Source organism: Podarcis pityusensis (genome assembly GCF_964106645.2).
Source record: "Podarcis pityusensis genome assembly, chromosome: 8".
Taxonomy (NCBI): Eukaryota; Metazoa; Chordata; class Lepidosauria; order Squamata; family Lacertidae; genus Podarcis; species Podarcis pityusensis.
The window spans coordinates 26,553,528-26,571,956 of NC_138033.1; the positions used below are offsets into that span (position 1 = coordinate 26,553,528).

General features: G+C 41.7%; 1 protein-coding gene and 1 long non-coding RNA gene across 2 annotated transcripts in view; one reads left to right on the forward strand and one right to left on the reverse strand.

Annotated features, from left to right (window-relative positions):
- MAN1C1 (mannosidase alpha class 1C member 1) overlaps nucleotides 1–18,429 on the reverse strand; it is a 124,231-nt gene that overhangs the window by 77,964 nt on the left and 27,838 nt on the right. The window lies entirely within an intron of this gene.
- On the forward strand, nucleotides 8,514–14,908 carry LOC308483225. The gene is made up of 3 exons (XR_013989618.1): nucleotides 8,514–8,727; nucleotides 11,961–12,035; nucleotides 13,665–14,908. It is a non-coding gene; the product is annotated as an uncharacterized lncRNA (long non-coding RNA).

The window sequence follows — 18,429 nt, forward strand, 5'->3', positions numbered from 1 at the left end:
TCACAAGCTTCAGAAAGTTGAACAGGGAGTAAAACTTGACTTAGTTACAAAGTGATGAAAGTTCCTAAATCATTGGTATAGGAATTCAAAGAGTGGCTTGGGAGAGCCATGTGGTCTGAGCTAGAGCAACCAGCTCAAGCCTCTTGAGCTTCTCAGATAGGCTAAGAACAAATGCTTGATTGCCCATTTCTTCCCAAGGTGAGGGGAAGTGGACATAAGTAAACCTGGTAGGACAGCTTACTCTATGGTATTAACCCCTTAATATATTAATTAGACTTAATCATGTTGTTTATATGAGGCTGACTATGCAACACAGACAAGGGTGTCTCCCAGCCCTACCAGGAGATGCCAGGGATTGAACCTGGGAACTTCTGCTTGCAAAGCAGATGCTCTTCCACTGAACTATGGCCCTTCTCCAACAGATGGTTAGAGATGACAACAGATGGTTGGAGTGGAAGGTGGTTTGGAAGAACAATGGCTGCCCAAGCTATGTCTACCCAACCTAATTTCTCTTCTGTTGAACAAGATTTTGTATCGTTTCAAAACCCTGTATAACTAGAGGAGACAAAAGGGTGGTGTGAAGCAAAACTTCACTCAAAGTCCCTTTCTTAAAAGCTATTGTTTGTCTCTTGCTTATATGTTATGCGGACCTGATCTATGCTTGGCTGGGAGACCAGAGGAAGTCTCTCACAGAAGCCAGGAGGATCTGCTAAAGAGGAGTGGAGTGTAGGAAATATATATATATATATCTCAGAAAAAGCTGTGTTTGTCATGCCTTCCTAAAAGATTCCTTATGGCAAAATAAATTCTCCAACTCCAAAGAGCATGGTTTGGGAGAGACTTCCAAGAAATCATCAAACTGGCCTTCCGGGAAAGACTCTGAGGCATGGGGTCATTGACACGTATGTACAAACATAACTTTTTTGCTTTCCCTTCGCACGCTTGACTCCAGCTGGCAGGGGAAGTGAAAATGACAAATATCCACCCTTAAGAGACTAGAACTGGTCAGTTGCCAGGCTTTTCCCTAAACAAGGCCTCTTGCTTTTGAAAAATGCAATCCAAGGCTACCTATTTCTCAGAGCTTTCTAAGGTCACAATCCTCAAGCAAGCTTAGTCTGCAGCCAGGGGTACAATTAAAAAATGCATTCACTAGCCCAATTAAAAATTCCATTTTTTGCACAGTTGCCATCAGAAACTCACAACAGCATGTACGGGGTTCTATGCATCTGCAAGAATGTTTGAATGCCCTTCTCATGCAAACTTAAGAAAATGCAGCTGCATCTGGCCAATGGCTCATCTAGTCCACAACCACATTCTCACAGTGGCCAACCAGATGCCTCCTCTGGGAAGCTCTCAAGAAGGACCTCAACACAACAGCACTCTCGCTACTTGTGATTCTCAGCAATTAGTATTCAGAGGCATACTGCAGCAGTGGAGGCAGAACCCAGCCATCCCCCTGACAGCCTTATCCTCCGTGAGTTTGTCTAATCCTCTTTTAAAACCATCCAAGTTGGTGGCCATCAAAAAACCTGAAGGACCAATGATTAGCTAACCCTGGTGTAACAAGTACCTGTCAAGAAGGTTACTTCATGCTCGACAACATAATGAAACTCATTCAGCCTAGGGAAGCTCTATCAGACGTTGGTGCCTGCTCATGAACCCTAGAGCAGGAGACTAGAGAATCTTCTTTCTTGTGAGAGACTTTGGGGTGACCCGTGAATTTGTTTGTGCCCTGGGTGAGAACCAGGGTGGATGGCTGGGTTCACAACTATTTTTCAAGTCAATGGGAAACAAAGGGATGGGGAGCCCCGTTTTTGCCGCGAATATACCATTTCAGTCTAAGCCCAAACCAATTTAGCAGCCTTGTAATTTCAGCTGGGTGCCCATTTAGCCAGGACTTAAAATATGAACTGTGGGCCTCCCGTCACCTAACATGGCATTAAGAGGTTATTCATCTTCTTTACACAACCTTGTGAATGAATTCATTGATAAGGATCCTTCCTGTTTTCCTATGTACGTTTCCTAGGGCTTGGTCAGTCTGAGGAGGAGCCAGGCTTCTCACATCCAAGATTTCTAGAGTTCCCAATTTCTGTGTGTGGGTTGTGCTTCTCTCTCCAGCTGTATAGTTTCCAAAACCCAGCGTTACTAGCATCTGGCAGCACTCACTTTAATTAGCACAGGCATCCAAACACCCAAACACACACACACACGCACGTTACTACCTCTAGTGCTTGGTTTAGTGGGGAGGAGAAAAGAAACTCCACACTGAGCTAGCTGATAATATTAAGATGCCACCACCAGAAGGAAGGAATTCTGGATGAATAAAAAAAAAAAAAAAAAAAAAAGCTAGTCAGTTTTTGAGATTCAGTGTGGGATGAATCAGTTTTCAGAATTCATTAACTCTCACAGCCTAAATGTGCTCTCTAACAAAAACACAACCTGCTGTAGAAGGCTTTTGAGTATGCATCACTCATATGATGCAGGTATCTCATACCACTTTTTCCTGAGTTGAAATACGATGTTGTCTACAAAAGATCCCAGCTAAGAGGAGGATGGCAAAATTAATGGATTAATTAAGACTTGTGAATATGTACACAGAAGTTGTTGGCCCTGGCCTTCTGTCCAAATGCAAGCTATTCATAGCATAAAAGAAAATAACAGAAACTGATTTTTTTACAAAAGTTATGCCTGGTCCCCTCAATGCAATTTTGTATCTGCCACAGGTAACTACTCAATAAGCTATTTTCAAGGCTGGATTAACTGAGAGATCAGACAAAGGTTTAATTTTAAATATTTGCTCCTCAATTAATGGCAGAGCACACATTGAAAAGTGCCTTGCTATCTGACTTTTAGAAGACATCTGAAGGCAGCCCTGCATAGAGAAGGTTTTAATGTTTGATGTCTTACTGTGTTTTAATTTGTTGGAAGCCACCCAGAGTGGCTGGGATAACCCAGTCAGATGGGCGACATATAAATAAATAAACAAACAACTTCTTCCTCTTCTTCTTCTTCAAGTCACTGTCTTCCCCACCTGCTGTACCAAAATTAATGGCAAACACATTGGGCAGCACACAGCTAAATAGCTGCAGAAGCAGAATAACTCCCACTTGCACTTGCACTCCCTCTCCTCTCCTCTCCTCTCCTGTCCCCTCTCCCCCCCATTTGCTCCAGGGGGTTGTGGGGACCCCTAAGGCAAATTGGGGGGGGGGCAGAGGAAGACTGGGGAATAATTTTCCATTGTGCTAACAGAACCAATGACTTAGTATTATGCTGAATTCTACTAAGAAACACATTTTCCTTCCAGTTCCTATTGAAAGCTGGCAGATATACAGTTAAACTAATATGGCCTCTTTTCTATCACTAAGAACCACGGATGACAGACGCTATCAAAATTCAGTTGAAAACAGTGCCAAGAAATCTTTTGAATCTTATGGATGTTCTTTTTTTTAAATGAAAGTAATAAAAAATAAATATTTTGAATCAGAGTCTGTCACAAAACTAACCACATTTGTTGTTTTTAGGCCATTTGGCTTCTTGTGTGTTACTCTCATAGGGACTACTCTGAATTCCAGATTCCTCTATACCTGAAAAAAGTAAGTGTGAGCATTCGTTTATTAAAATTGTAAATTAACTCAACAGAAGTGACACCACAACCTTCCTTCAGTAAACTCTAAAAAGGTACCAGTGTTGAGACTTAGGTAGCAGATTCATACATTTAGTCCAGTCAACTGATTAGACTGAGCCAGCTGATCAATCAACTGGAAGTATTTGATTGGATGGCAGGTTATATTTCATCTTTTGCTTATTTATTTACACCACACTTATTAAAAGTAAACAAGAAACATCATCAGACAAGTCATACAGCAGTGGGGGAGGAAGTTACCTTTGCTGCAGACCACCCCCCAACCCTTGAAAAATCCCAAATTCTGGAGGACTGGAATCAATGAGAAAGGTAAGTAATATAGTTTTGTGATTTTCAGCTCCATTCATCGAAAATGAAGAAGGCGGGGTAACCCCAAATCTGAGAATAACTACTTCAGAGTAGTACAATCAGTGCAACAGTGCTACTTAATCATGAAAATGAGGTTAATCAGACATTTTGCAATTCTGCATACTGTGAACTTCTGCAGCTGTAACACCCATTTGCTGCCAACGAGTTGGAGAAGCAAATCAGCAAAGTATACTCCCTGCCCTCTCTGGGGTGCGGTTAAGCATTTGGCCGGCACAGAGAGACCTTACCCGTGGTTAATGTTAACCAAGAACAGGAATCACAGTTTTAAGTGGCTAGATCTCAAGGCAAATATTGTTTGTTTGTATGAGAAGCACACCCTCCTGCAAATTAAAACCGCCCATCAAAAGGGTGCTTGTGCCCAGTAAGGCAACGGTGTGGTCCACCCAAAATGTATTCAGCAGCAATATTTCAGACCAGCAACCTAAAACAGTTTTTGTTCATGTTTGATCTTTTGCCAACCAAATGGGAAATGAGGCCAAATTTCTCATGTTGTTATGAAAAGGCTTAGCCTTAAAATAAAATAAAAAGAGAGGAGAGGAGAGGAGCAACTCACTGGTCGGATGCTCTGACCACAGTGCCTGAAACTCTTACACTTATTCTCCCTTTCTGTGCTTAGATTCACAGGGAGGATGGATTGCTTTCAGCATGTTGCCTAGTGACACCAGAGAGCCAAATGTGTTCTCTGATGAGCAACAACCACTACATTTACACTTCTTATACTCTTATGATTGTGTGCAGTCCGCATATTTCAACATCTTTTCTTTTCTTTCTTTGTCCCGTGCTCCCCTTTCATCCCTGCTACAAGAATATTGACTGCAAGTGTTTATTAGTGGCAAAAATTATTCAGGCTGCTCCAGATAACCCAGTTTTCATTGATTTATTACAGAGCTTTAGGGGCTGGAAGAGGATGGCTCTTTTAAAAACCACAACTCAGAAGGCCCCTGATCAAATCTTAACATTCTCTACTTTGGTAGCTAGTGATTAGAATCCAAGTTGCTGGATACAGTCCAAAGGCAGAATAAGCTTTGTATGGATTCAGTGCTTGGTCAAGAGGCAGGACCATGAACACCAAGCAGCCAAATACCACATACTCACCCTCTCTGCTGCTGTTAATACAGCCCTCTATCCGTTTCACTATTTTTCCAGTAAGGGTAAGCAGGAACTAGGTGGTGGTTTCAAAGATAATGCCTGATATATTTGCACCCAAATAATCCTGGAAATAGTCAGATATTTTGTGGCTGCCTCGGGAAAGGAGTTGCTTGCTTACTCTTCCTTAACCCAAGAGAATGGACTGGGAATGAAGCACAGGGGAAATATGGTAGGGAAGGGGGGTAAAATGGGTCCCAGAAAGTAAAGATGAAAGGGATCAGATGCAAGGAGAGAAGGAGCTCATTTAGTTGGAGCCCAAGAAGGGAGGTGGGGAAGACAAGGACGAGGCAGAGCAAACAGGTTTCTGGCAGCTCCAAGGAAAGAGGCAAGGGAGGTAGAATAGCCCCAGCAACAGATGTTTTTTTTGGAGGGGGGGGCATCATGGAGGTGGGTCCTGGGATGCTACAAAGGGCCAAATGGGAGGCAAGAAACCTTGACACTGCATGCAGACTACTCATTTCCCACAATACACTTAACTTCACAGGCTACGTACTATTTTAAATCACTTGACGAGTGCATCTGTTACAATTCCCATTCCTCCAAAATTATAAAGCCTAATGTTTCAAAGCAAGAGCTTTGTGCCGTTCCCACTGTTTTCGAGGGAAATCATGGTTACTTATGATGAGACAACTGAAATGGCTTAAAGTTAACCAGAATTCAAAGCAATTAAATTACCCTGCTCCTGGTGTGAGGAAGGCAAGCCGCTAATGCATAGAAGGGAGGCCCTTGGGGCATGCGATAAAGAAACCGGGTCGGCGCTAAATTCTTTATCAAAGAAACGGCTTACTGTGGAGATGCATCTAAAAGCATATTGTATAGGTCTAATCTGATACATGGAGGAGTTAAACACTGGAATCCTTTGGTTAGACTTATTTGCAACGGCCTAAGCTATCAGCAGGGGTAAAATGTGAGCTTTACCACAAAATCAAAGTGACTAAAGGAGCTTATTCTGGACTGTACTACTTTTGGTTGCTGCATTTTTAGTTGCTTCCACAGTAAGATCTCAGGATGCATTGTATTTTTTAAAACACCACACTATTCAACTATCTTTACACACCCAGGCTGTGTAAATTAGAAAACGGGGGGGGGGGGGGACCAATGCCAACTCAATGGCCTTTTCCCCTATATTTTTTCAGAAGCACAACCAAAATTAAGAAAACCACTTTTACCCATCCTCTGATGACTTGAGGGTCCATTTCACCTAAGCACGGAAATATGCTCGCCCTGCTTCTCCTCTGCATACTCCTACAGGTGACAACAGCAACAGCACCAAGCAGCTGCTCAATATCCACACAGCAGCAGGACACATGCAGCAAATTAGCAACATCTGGTTGTGTCTTGGCACATAACTTTCCCCCTTCTATGTGGCATGTGGATAAAGTGGTTTGAAAGCTTTATTCAAGGTTTGCAATGGTACAGATCAGGCTACAGGTACAGATCACCCACGATCCAGCTAGAGAGTTTGACAGCAACATCAGGGACCCTGAGACCAGCTGAAAAGATGTCTCGACAGCCAAATACCTCCCGCTAGCTTTTTAAGGGTGAGATGTGGTGGGCTCACTTTCTCCCTATGAAGGCTTATTCACACTTACCTTTCCTCTGCTCTTTCAAGGCATGGTCCATGCCTTGAAGCTCAGTGTCTGCGTGCCCCCCCCCCATTTTACCTTAGATTCCCCTCTCTGAAAACCTGCTCCTTAAAGCTCAATTGGAGAAAACAACCATCCAAAGAAAACCCAAATTGATGTTTGCTCTGATTGAGCGCTAAAGAGCAGGTTTTTGCTGCGAAAGCTCCATGACAAAACAAACTAAAACAAAAAATGCTTGGACACAGAGTTTTTAAATGGGACAAGGGGTAAGTGTAGATAAAGCCCTGAGACTTCTCCATGGGGTGTGACTCTGTACTCAGCTGTGGAGGCAGCACAAACTTATTGGCAATGGGGTGGGGGTCAGACCCTGGGCTCATCCTCCAGCTGCAGGACAAGAGCCAGTGGGACTGCCTCCCCTTCCTTGGCCTCTTTCTCATTCTGCTCACTGTTGAGTGTCCTCGTCATCTGACAGCAACTGCAACCCCAGCCCCGAGCTCACAGCACAGTGTTGGAGGCAGCCCACCTCTGAATACAAGTTGCCGGGTATCAAAAGGGAAGAGAGTGCTGTTGTGCTCAGGTTCTGAATGTGTGCTTTCCATGCGCTTCTGGATGGCCATTGTGAGCACAAGACTAGGTGGGCCTTTGGCCTGAACCATCTGGGCTCTTCTTCTTGCTCTTACTGAATGCAGCTACTGCTTCAGAGGAGAGTCCATGCCTTGGTAATAAAGCACAAACTTTGCATGTACATGACTCCAAGGATCTATCATTGACATTGCCACTGAAAGTGTCTTGGATAGCAGAGCTGTGACCCAAGAAACCCCTGTTACAAAAAAACTTGCATAGCAAAAGCCCTTGATAAAAGCAATCATGTCAAAACACATCAGGCAACTCTGCAATAAAACCTTTCTCAGTTTTGGCATCGTCAAGGTATATTTCTCTCTTGTTCTGCATAATTACGATCTGCCATTTAAAAGAAGAATGCAGTCCCGCCCAAGAACACAGAGGTTGGTCCTTGCTACTCTTGAGCCATCCTCTGAATCTACCCTTGTCTAGAGACCCCAAGAAGCCCAGGAGAAAACATGTCCAGATAGGTGTCTCATGGACAGGCCATGTACTGGTGGACACATGCAAGCCTTGAAGGCTCTTTGGGTTTGCGATACAATTTCCAAGGCTGCCTGTGATCATTATATTAAAAGAAAAAAGAATAGTGACATTTGACTAAAAGGTTTTGCTCAGCCAGGCAAGCATTAAACCACTGCAGACTTTTACTCCCTGTAATTTAAAAGCTGGAAGCGGGCGGAACAGACCCAACACACCAAAAGAGGTTACTAGGCAACACTACGAAACGGACAGCAACACAGATAATCCATCCTAAAGTAATTACACTTTTTCTAATTAAAGATTACTGTAAATCCAATAGATCCCAACAGGAACTCCAGCAATTTAGACACACATTGGCTAAGTTATCTGTTTTCAAGCAGTCACATTAGCATCTAACCCTTCACAATAAAACACTAGGAAAACAGAGGAGATTTTAATTTAATAGGACTTCAAACAGGCAGCTACTAGCCTTTGCATTACTTAACAGTCCTTAATGCAGATCTTTCACTAATTTGTATAAATTACTTTGGGATTAGATTCTACAAAAAGGTGCCAGAGTTGAAAACCGAGTCAGCTTCCAGTGTCAGGTCTCAGCCTTACAGAGTGTGGAACGACAAGAGGAGAGTGTCCAAATAGGCACAGAATGCCTTCCCTACATACACACTGCGTAATCGTAGCCAACTCCCATTTATCAGGAATCGGGAGGGCAGAGTTCCTGGGAAGTCTTGATGCCAAATGCATCCTGTTAAAATGAACTCTGCTCACATGGAAGATAGAGCAAGCTTGTTTTCTCTGGCTCCAGAGGGTAGGACTCAAACCAATGGCTTCAAGTTACAAGAAGGGAGATTCCTACTAAACATCAGGAAGAGCTTTCTGACGGTAAGAGCTGTTCAACAGTGGAACCGACTCCCTCAGGAAGTTGTGGACTCTCCTTCACTGGAGGTTTTTAAACAGAGTTGGGTGGCCTTCTATCACGGATGCTTTAGTTAAGATTCTTGCATTGCAAAGGGATTGGACTAGATGACCCTTGTGGTCTGTTCCAACTCTACAATTCTATGATTTTAAGACTCCCTGGAAGTCCTTTATTCTGTATTAAATGGGAACTAGATAGGATGATATTATTATAAGTATTTTTAAAATTAAAAAATCAAGCACCTAAAACTGGTGGTTGCACAGTGATATTAAAGAGAGAGAGATTTGTGTTTTGCATAATGCTGGAGAACTTGAAAGCTAGTCTGTGACTTTTTGCTGGTTCAACTGTGCATTTTGGAATTTTTATTCTCTTCCTTTGCTTTTGTTGGTGTATTGTAGAATACACCAAATGAAGCAATCCAGGAGTAGGACCCTAAAACCATATGAATATTATTTTCTACCACCTGAAGATGGGAATTTACTAACCTTGAGATATAATTTTGCCATTCTAACAACTCTGTGAGGTTAGGCTGGCCCAGGGCCACCCAGTGACCATAATGGCCAAGTGGGGATTTGAATCCTGGTTTCCCAGCCCAGCACAACACTTTAGCTGTTACATACCGTAATTTGAGGCACACAGAACAATTCCACTGCCAAAGTGGAAAGGAAAAAATCAGCCAGTGCGCTCTTATCGAAGTAACCTGAACAGCTGCCTGGGGCTGGTTGGGAGTGACAACTGTCGTTCTCAGTAATGAGGACTAAGACCTTGCTAGGGTATTTGTTTGTTTTAAATGAATGCAGGGTTTGTCACATCCCAAATTCTGTTCCAGACATCAGATCCTGTGCGAATGAAATCATAGAACAGTAATGGCCTCCACTTATAGCTACACACACACAAACACACACACACACACATCAAAAGTTGTGCTGAAATGAGATTTGAAAGCCTACCAAAGCTGGTGCAGAAGTATAAATACATTTATGCTATTTATTTATTTATTTATTTATTCCTAAATAGTAGACAGATACTGACATTTTCTGTTTACTATAAATACTGTTGCTATCAACAAAGCAAATACATTCTTATAATGTTCAAACAACTAGATTGTGGGGGAGGTTTACCTTTTCCAATACAATTTCTAATTATTAATAAATAAATAGGGCTAGTGAGTAAAAAAAGTCAGCTCTGTCTACAACTGTAAGCCTTCAGTGAGGAAAGCATTCAAGTGTTAGAATTAAGAGCACAGCTAACATTGAATCTCGAAGTGCTAATTTTCTAAATACAAGGTGACTGGTTCTTTTGGGTGTAATTTAAAACAAAAAACAAATTAATGGGAAGCATTTAAACGAGTAACACCCACCCAATGTAAAGTGGTATGGTCCCATTCCCATTGGGATGTACCATTATTCTGAATGGATTCTACCTTAAAAGGCTTGACCAAATTGCATCAATCAGCTAAGGTCCACTATGATCAAAAACAAAAACAAAAAAAACCAAAACTGTAGACAACCTGCACTGAATTTTAGCAGACAACAGACTTTCCTGCATACAGTGCTTGAATCAGAGCCCCAGAAAGACTCAATTGGTAATTCACCAATTTTTGTACTGGAAGAATATGCACATTCCTCCACTGTGCTCTGGGAGGATTGAGATAGTCCAAAAGAAAAAAGAAGTTGTGGTAAAATTGACTGTGATTTCACCACATAGCCAGCTATTCAAACTAGCAAGGGAAGGGGTGGGGAACAGCTTTATAAAAGCCACAGAGAACCAATAGCTATGCAAGAGAATTTTTAGTTGCACCAGTGTTTTGCACAATTCTAAAGATAATTTAGGTCTTCCTCCCAAAGCCTGATTCCCATGCAATGATCTGATTGAACAGCCAGATTCTGAACACAAAGGCTTTACGTTCAGAGCTTCCTCTTTCATTAAGTAAAGATAAAAAGGAATTGTGGCCTTAGATAAGATAAGGGTATCTTCAAGGAAAGTAATAATAGTAGGCTCAGCTGAAATTTAGGGGATGCCCACACTTCTACTTGTCCCTTTTCCTGTGTCTAGAAAGCACAGATCCCAGCAGTTTTCCCCTTGCCCCACTCCTTCCCCAGGGAAAAACCTGCTCTTCAGCTCTAAATTGGAACAAAAGTCAATCTGGAAAGAAACCCAAATTGCTGTTTGCTCCAACAGAGCAGCAAAGAGTGGTTTTCCCTGGGGCAAAGCAGCAGGACAAGAGGAAGTGTGGTTACACTCTGACTGGCAGCAGCTCTCCAAACTTATAGACAAGGATCTCTCCCAGCCCTACCAGCAGATGCCTTGGACTGAACTTGGGAACCTTTTGCCTGCAAGGCAGATGTTCTACCACTGAGCTATGGCCCTTCTCCAGTTTGATTGCCATTTATGCAGCTCTTACTTAACTGCAAGCAAGAAACTCCCACACATACAGTGGTACCTCGGGTTAAGAACTTAATTTGTTTCGGAGGTCCCTTCTTAACCTGAAACTGTTCTTAACCTGAAGCACCACTTTAGCTAATGGGGCCTCCTGTTGCTGCAGCGCCGCCAGAGCATGATTTCTGTTCTCATCCTGAAGCAAAGTTCTTAACCCAAGGTAATATTTCTGGGTTAGTGGAGTCTGTAACCTGAAGCGCATGTAACCTGAAGTGTATGTAACCCGAGGTACCACTGTACATCATTTTTCATCTTTTGTGGGGGGAAAAGATGCATTGCCCCCATCACTACAGTGCTACACAATGGCTTTAGACAGGTTGTTTCCAAACTAATCCATCTCAATGCTTCCAAGAGTTGCTGGGTTGCCACCTTAAAGGTTGTGAGAGTAATATGGCTGAGAGATAAGCAGCAAGCATAGGAACAGGGAAGCCCCTTACTCTTCAAATGTAGTTCTAAAGACTGTAGTTTTAAAAAGGAGATGTGCGGTCATTTGTCATTCCACAGGAAACTGCAGATAATATAATTTGTTTTATGAAACTAGGCAATTTAGACAAGTTATTTAATTTATTTAATTAAACAACTCAAAAGAGGTAACATTCATTTTAACTGTATCAGGGGAGAAGGGAGAGGAAGCTCTAATGCCTGCTGATGTTTCAAATCTAAGGTGGTCTTTGATAACCGCACATCCATGATAAATTGAGAATGTGCCAGTTGTTTGGGGATTAAAATTCTTAATGTTCTCTTTGGCCTACCTTAGCAGGCCTTCAACAGAAATTCCCCATCAAGAAATTCTGATTTATCCCAATCATTCAAGAAGGAATAAATGATGTGGTAAGTCAGAGCACTGCAGCTATAGACGATACAGGGTTAGAGTCAGCGTGACATCATCTGCTTGGACCATCACCTTATATTCATTATCTTCTGTCTTAATACCTTACATCACCTCATTAGCCCTGATTGGAACCATTAGTGTGTGCAAATGCAAGGTCAATGAGAAGGTGAGGCAAAGGGCAGCCCTCATGCGTACTTCACTGCAAGCAAAAGTCTTTAAGACAAATCCAATGGCCATTACACTTAAGCTTGCAAGAAGTATAAAATTTCTTTGAATGCACTTAACCTCTCAGGCAAACTGAATCACTCAGAAGCAAAATATGATTATTAAAGTATTAAAATGTTTCTCTCTCTGGAGTAAAGGTTAACACCGTTAAAGGAATACTAATGCCTCCTCAGCATCAAGCACCAAGACTTCTACAGTAGGCACGTCCAACAGGTAGATTGTGATCTACCGGTAGATCACTGGATGTCTGTGGTAGATCACTGGCTCCCCCCAAAGAAGCTCAAGAAGTTTGGCTCCCCTAAAAAAAGCTCAACATTTTTGTCCAATGCATGACTTCCCCAAAGAATCCTGGGAACTGTAAGTTGGTAAAGGTGCTGAGAATTGTAACTATGTGAGGGGGAAACTAGAGTTCCCAGTCATGTGCATTGCTTTAAATGTATGCTGTGGATCTGCCCAAACCTATCTGTTCAGGATGAAAGGGATCAGGTGGCACATTTTGCAAACTGGAAACTGAAGCAGAATTCAAGATGAACATGCTTCATTTCATTTAGAGTTGGCGCTGCCCCAAGATTTTAAGCACTGGCTGATTCTTAGGAAGCTTGATTCCAAGCATGAAGCACTTTGTGCCAAAATCTGGTGCTCCAAGATAGGAATGCCAAGAATCTGCCGCATATGCGATCCTGGGTGGTGGAAACAGTATGTCTGGCTTCAAAAGAGCAGATTTCTTCCAAAAGATAGCCTTATAAATATTTGAAAATAATTTGGAATCCTTGTGTTTTTTGACTTCACATTTGTCTGCTGGGATACCTGACACCAGGACTCATATGCCTTTGCAGTTTCTATGAATTCACGTGCAGAATTCCTCGCTTTTAAAAGACATGCTTCCTTAATGTTAATTCTGCTGTTAGAAGAAGAGGCAGAAGGAAACAAATCGCCTGGACATGTGGAAACTGTGAATTAGCTTTGGAAATGGTACCTGCAGAGGTCTGGGCCTTGCCCAAACCATGGTTTGTTGTTACAAGAACTACCCCTAGTAAGCCTTGGGCTCATATTGTTCCTTTGCTCTTTATGTAAACCATATTTTTCCATCAAAAAGGATCAAATTATGGCTTGAGATCCTAGTTTGATCACAAAGTACTTTTTTGCCATCTTTGGATAAAAGAACAAATATGGTTTTCTGCAAACTGGAACCCAGAGACTTCCAATGTCCAATGCTACTCACATAGAGAAGGCAAAACATCAACGCCTGAGGATCACTGCAGCTAGTTCACAACCCAGTTTAGATTGCACAATAGTAAGAATTAAGCCAATGTGCCTCTTCCTTGGCTCATGGACTAAACACGTCTGTACTTTTATTCTGTCCATTTTAGACTTCTTCTTTTTCTATTTTTTTGAGTACAAATCTAGATTCTAGACCTTGTGGATCTGGAGAAAAGTATCACTGAAGATCAAGAATGAGACTTTGAGAAATACCCAACCTCCAACTTCCCATCCAAATCATGATGGCAGCTATCACAGCTGATAGCCTCATTGGAGTGAACAATACCAAAGTGTTTCATCAGCCGAGACACTCTTCTACTTGAAAAAGCTTCCACTGAGGAAAGAGGACATTTCTCACCCTGCCAGGAGGTTTTTCCTGACAGCAAAAGTTCAAAAAGGGACAAAATCACAGATACATGGGTTATGTGAGCAAGTACACTGTGGACATGAAATTCTCATACTATGAAAATGAAAAATATTAGAGGCTATTTTACTTCTCTTCCTTTTTTGTTGTTGTTGTTTTTTTGCTGCAATATTCCCCAAGGATGCTGAATTGCCACATTGATTTTCAGGCCCAACTGCACAAAAGGCATTAGAGGAGAAATGATACCATGCCCAGTTAGCCTTGGTCTGGTTTTCATCAGGCTCAAGCAAATATTAGGCAATGTACAAAATGTGCTAAATACATTTGGGGGGAATTCAGGGCAGCCTGCTCAAATCCATTCCAATAATAATTTCCAAGTGTGATGTCCTTTTTCAAGTCAGAAGAAGAAAAATGCCATTCATCAAAAAGGAGATGATCAGGCCAGTCATACTTAGCCAGCCGCTTGCAATATATTTCAAAATTATTATTAGATTAAACCCCAAAACAATTGTGACAAACGCAAATTCTTACTCCCAATTTGCAAACGATGAAAACACTAGCGAGCAAGAGAGCTGAGTTACCCAAGGTCAGATATGCTAACCGAAGCACAAGTAGGAACAGTGCCCTGGAGACCTCCTGACTCACCAAATCCCTCCGCCCCAATGAAAACTGAAAAGGAAGAAAAAATCTTTCAAAACACAGTTTAGCTTAACTCCTAATTAAATGCCGAACCCAGCTGTACAGAGCCATGAGAAATATTTTTAAAGCCTTAAAAACAGGGGCTATATTAAGCAATAATCCCAGAGGTACCTAATTTGGGAAACATCACAACAGAACTGGTTGACTTTGCAAGTTGTTGCTTTCTAATGAGGCAGCAGAATGCAAGTGAGTGGCAATGGCTTTGTAGGGTGAAACAGCACAAGGCTAGGGGGCTAACTGTGGAGTGGGGGCTGCAATAGGCAGGGAGGAAATGCTATTTTGGGTCCCTTCACCTCTCTTAATTAGATCTTACAGGCAATTCTATTAGTGGCTGAAGGTTTTTGACATCCCTGGGGCTGCAGAAGGAAAAAGAGGCCCCTTGTTTGCCCTAATCCCCTTTATCTAATCCTGCAAATCATATTCTAGAGTGCAAAGCAAAACGGGGTAGGGTATTTCTGAACAACACAACTCAAAGAACAAAGCAAATAAACTTGCACTTTTTACTTTTTTATTCCACTCTGGGTGGTAGTCAGGACATTGGTTTTCGATGAATAGTTCCTCAAGGAACAATTTCTGTGTTGACTTGCAAACACCATCCCATCTACCAATGAACTTTGAGAATTAGGGGGCAAGTTGCAGGGCAAAGTCGCTGTGCCCCCTGTAATGTGTAGGTAACCACAGGGAACACTGACACCAAGTTTTTTTGGGAACCTCCATCACCATGGAACTCCAGATAACCTTCTCAAGAACCTCAGGATTCCCCGGAACACTGTGTGGAGGTTCAGATGTAACAACAAACCATAGTCTGAGTGAGCCCTGAATTTTATATACTCCCAAATTCCAGCTTCCAGTCTCACTTGAAATTTTGCTACAAAACCAAAGTTTGTCATTCCATCTAATTTGGCCCCTAGATTAACATTAACATGCAATTTTTTCCGTGTAAGTAGCAGCTGTTGGGAAGCTCAAGTGGCACTGAGAACTTGGGAGAGGACCCTGGGAGACGGAGTTTGTCTTTCTAGTGGCCATGGTCTCAAACTTCTTCACTTCACCCACAAGGCTGTTCAGGCTTCTCTGTGGCTTGATGATGACGATGATGTTGATAAAAAATATATATTTGTATCCCACCCTTCTTCCTATTTACATAACATTTGTTATGTGAATGTGATGCACATTTGTTAACTGCATTCACACTTTCAATAGCCTTACTTATCTGACCCTATGTTTTGCCTGCTAATCAGGATTGCAAACTTTAGTTTTAAGTGTAATTGCAGTCTTGCTTCGTGGGCAAAATGGTTTGCCACTAAATCAGAAGGGAGAATGGAAATTATCATTATTGTGAAGATTTTGTCTGCCATTGATCCAACAATATCTGAGAGGGCTGGCCACAGGTTCCCCATCTCAGCTAAAGCTAAGTGCACAATAGCAGGACTCCATAAAACTGAAACAAAAACAATATATTCATTATATTGAAAGGAAAATCCAGAAAATAATGAAAACCTGCAAATAAAAAGACTGAGGTGCCACAAAAAGATCCCAACGGAAGCATTTAATTTTAAACTTGAATCAGCTATAACAAAACCAAGGAAAAGAGCAAACAAAACTGTGAGACAATGTCAAAGCTCCAAAACTGTCAGGCAAGATCCAAAAAAAAAAAAAAAGATCTTTACTTCCCCCTGAAAAGAATTGTGTGTGCCAGCCTGACCTCAAAAGCCATCATCCTGATGCTCACACTAAAATATTAAATAGCTTCCTCTAAACAACAGGCAAACAACAACTTGTCACTTATCTTTTTAAAAATAATTTGCTTTGGATTTTTAATCTTGTCCAGCCTGGTGAGACACCTTTGAAGTGAGGTGCGCCCAAGGGACAAAAGGGTGTGGGAGCACAGAGCTTGCTGACATAACACTACATCATAGTTCACTATTACATCTGAACCAGCCAGGTGTGAAAACCACCTTGGTGCAGAGACAAATCGGTTCCAGTCTTTCCCCTTCTCAGCAGTAATCATGGTGTCTACTCTGAAGGTATGCCAATGCTAACAAGTACTTGGGCACATTCCTTTCAAATTCTGGTTAAAACTAGCCATCACAAACCATTGGTGCAAACGTAATACAGCACTATGGCTAACACTGACAAAGGAGGAGAGGGGTAAGGTGGGCACGACCCTGTGGCTCACCTTCAGTCATAGTTCAGGGATCAGTACTGTTGTATCTGTACCACCCAGCCTAGAGGAAGCAATTGTTTTCAACCTGCTAATGCTACACCCTGCCATTCACAAGAAGCAATCAGCTCTGTGTCAAAAATCGCAGCTATTTTCCAGGATTAAACGTGCCTATACCTTCTGCCATACTTTTCTGACCCCCTCCCCAAAAAGAGAGAGACCAAAAGATTTCCTGGCAGCGAATACTGAATGGGTGAAAGAATACAGCTTGTGTAATAAATGAACGTAAGAACTAAATATAATTATAATCAAGGATAAAGTAATCATTAAAGGGATGAGTAGGCAGCTCTCTGGTCAACAATTTTTGTTCTATGGGCTACAGAAGAACCACAATTTAAGTTTTCATGCTATCAAAATCCAGCTATGCCTCATGATACTTGTAACTCAGCTGTTTAAAAACTTTTAAAATTCTTTCTTATTGCAGAAAATGACCAGAAGGTGGACTGGACATTTTAGGAATGTGATGGTTTCTATCAGATCATTCTTTAGGCTAAATGTGTTTTCAGGACTAAGTTGTAATGAATTTGTTCTTCTCTTTATTAAAAGGCTCAACTGTTTCATTTCAATCTCCTGACCACAGACTGGGAATCTTCCATGTTCCTCCCTCAACTATTGCGTGCACATTTCCCTTCCATGGTTATTTGAAGTCATGATATAGCATTACAGGTATATATATCAGCACTAATCATGGACTGCTCTTGCAACCAGAATCTGTAATCTAGATTTGACATGTTTCTGCAAATCTGGTTAAAGAAAATCATAGAAAGAGGGGAGAACCTTGCAATTCAGTACAAATAAAAACAGTTTTAGATTAAGAACCTGTTCTGTACTTCCGTAAAACACATGAGGTTTAGTAGTGGGACAGAAAGGGAAAAACTGAAATGGATTGCTGGTATATACAAGAACACATGCACACACCACACACCTCCTAAAAGGAAGAGAAGGCACTTGTCTCTTTCAGTGTTCTGTTCTAGATCTGCTAATGGGCCTATCCAGTCACTGAGCACTATCGTAGACTGTTTTATCCGCTACTCATCCATTTAGCACTTAATATCTCTTCTCATTTTCTTCCCTTTGACAGCCTCTGAGATGGACTACTATTCTTGTGTTGTTATTCACAGAAGCTGAGGTAGCAACTGCTTAAGGCTGTTAGTAAATACATAACCAAGCTAGGGTTTGAACCCAGGCCAAGCCTGTCACTATCTACCAAACCACCCTAGTTCTCAATGCTTGCATAATTTAAGATAAATAATCCCTTAGGGGAGGGAAATGTATACAGCAGGCGTGCACAGGAAGGGTAATGCAAAGTTAAAGCTCTGCTTAATGTAAACCAAATACACACTGGGAGTTATGAAAATATGGTGCTAAGGTAGCTCAGATTGTGATGAATAACAGCACTGAGATGGGTACAGCTTCCTGGAGTGGTGAGAAAGTGAAAAATAAGGAAGAGATTTCCTCCCGCATTTGCAGAATGGCATTAAGTTTATATATACTCCCAAACTTTTAATAAAAATCCCAGTTTTCCAAAGCTATCTGACATGACCGCAAGAAACCTTTAAATCATCCGCCAGCCCCCACAAGTGGAGCCATATGCAGATGAGATCAATGAACGTTGAATTAAGTCCTGT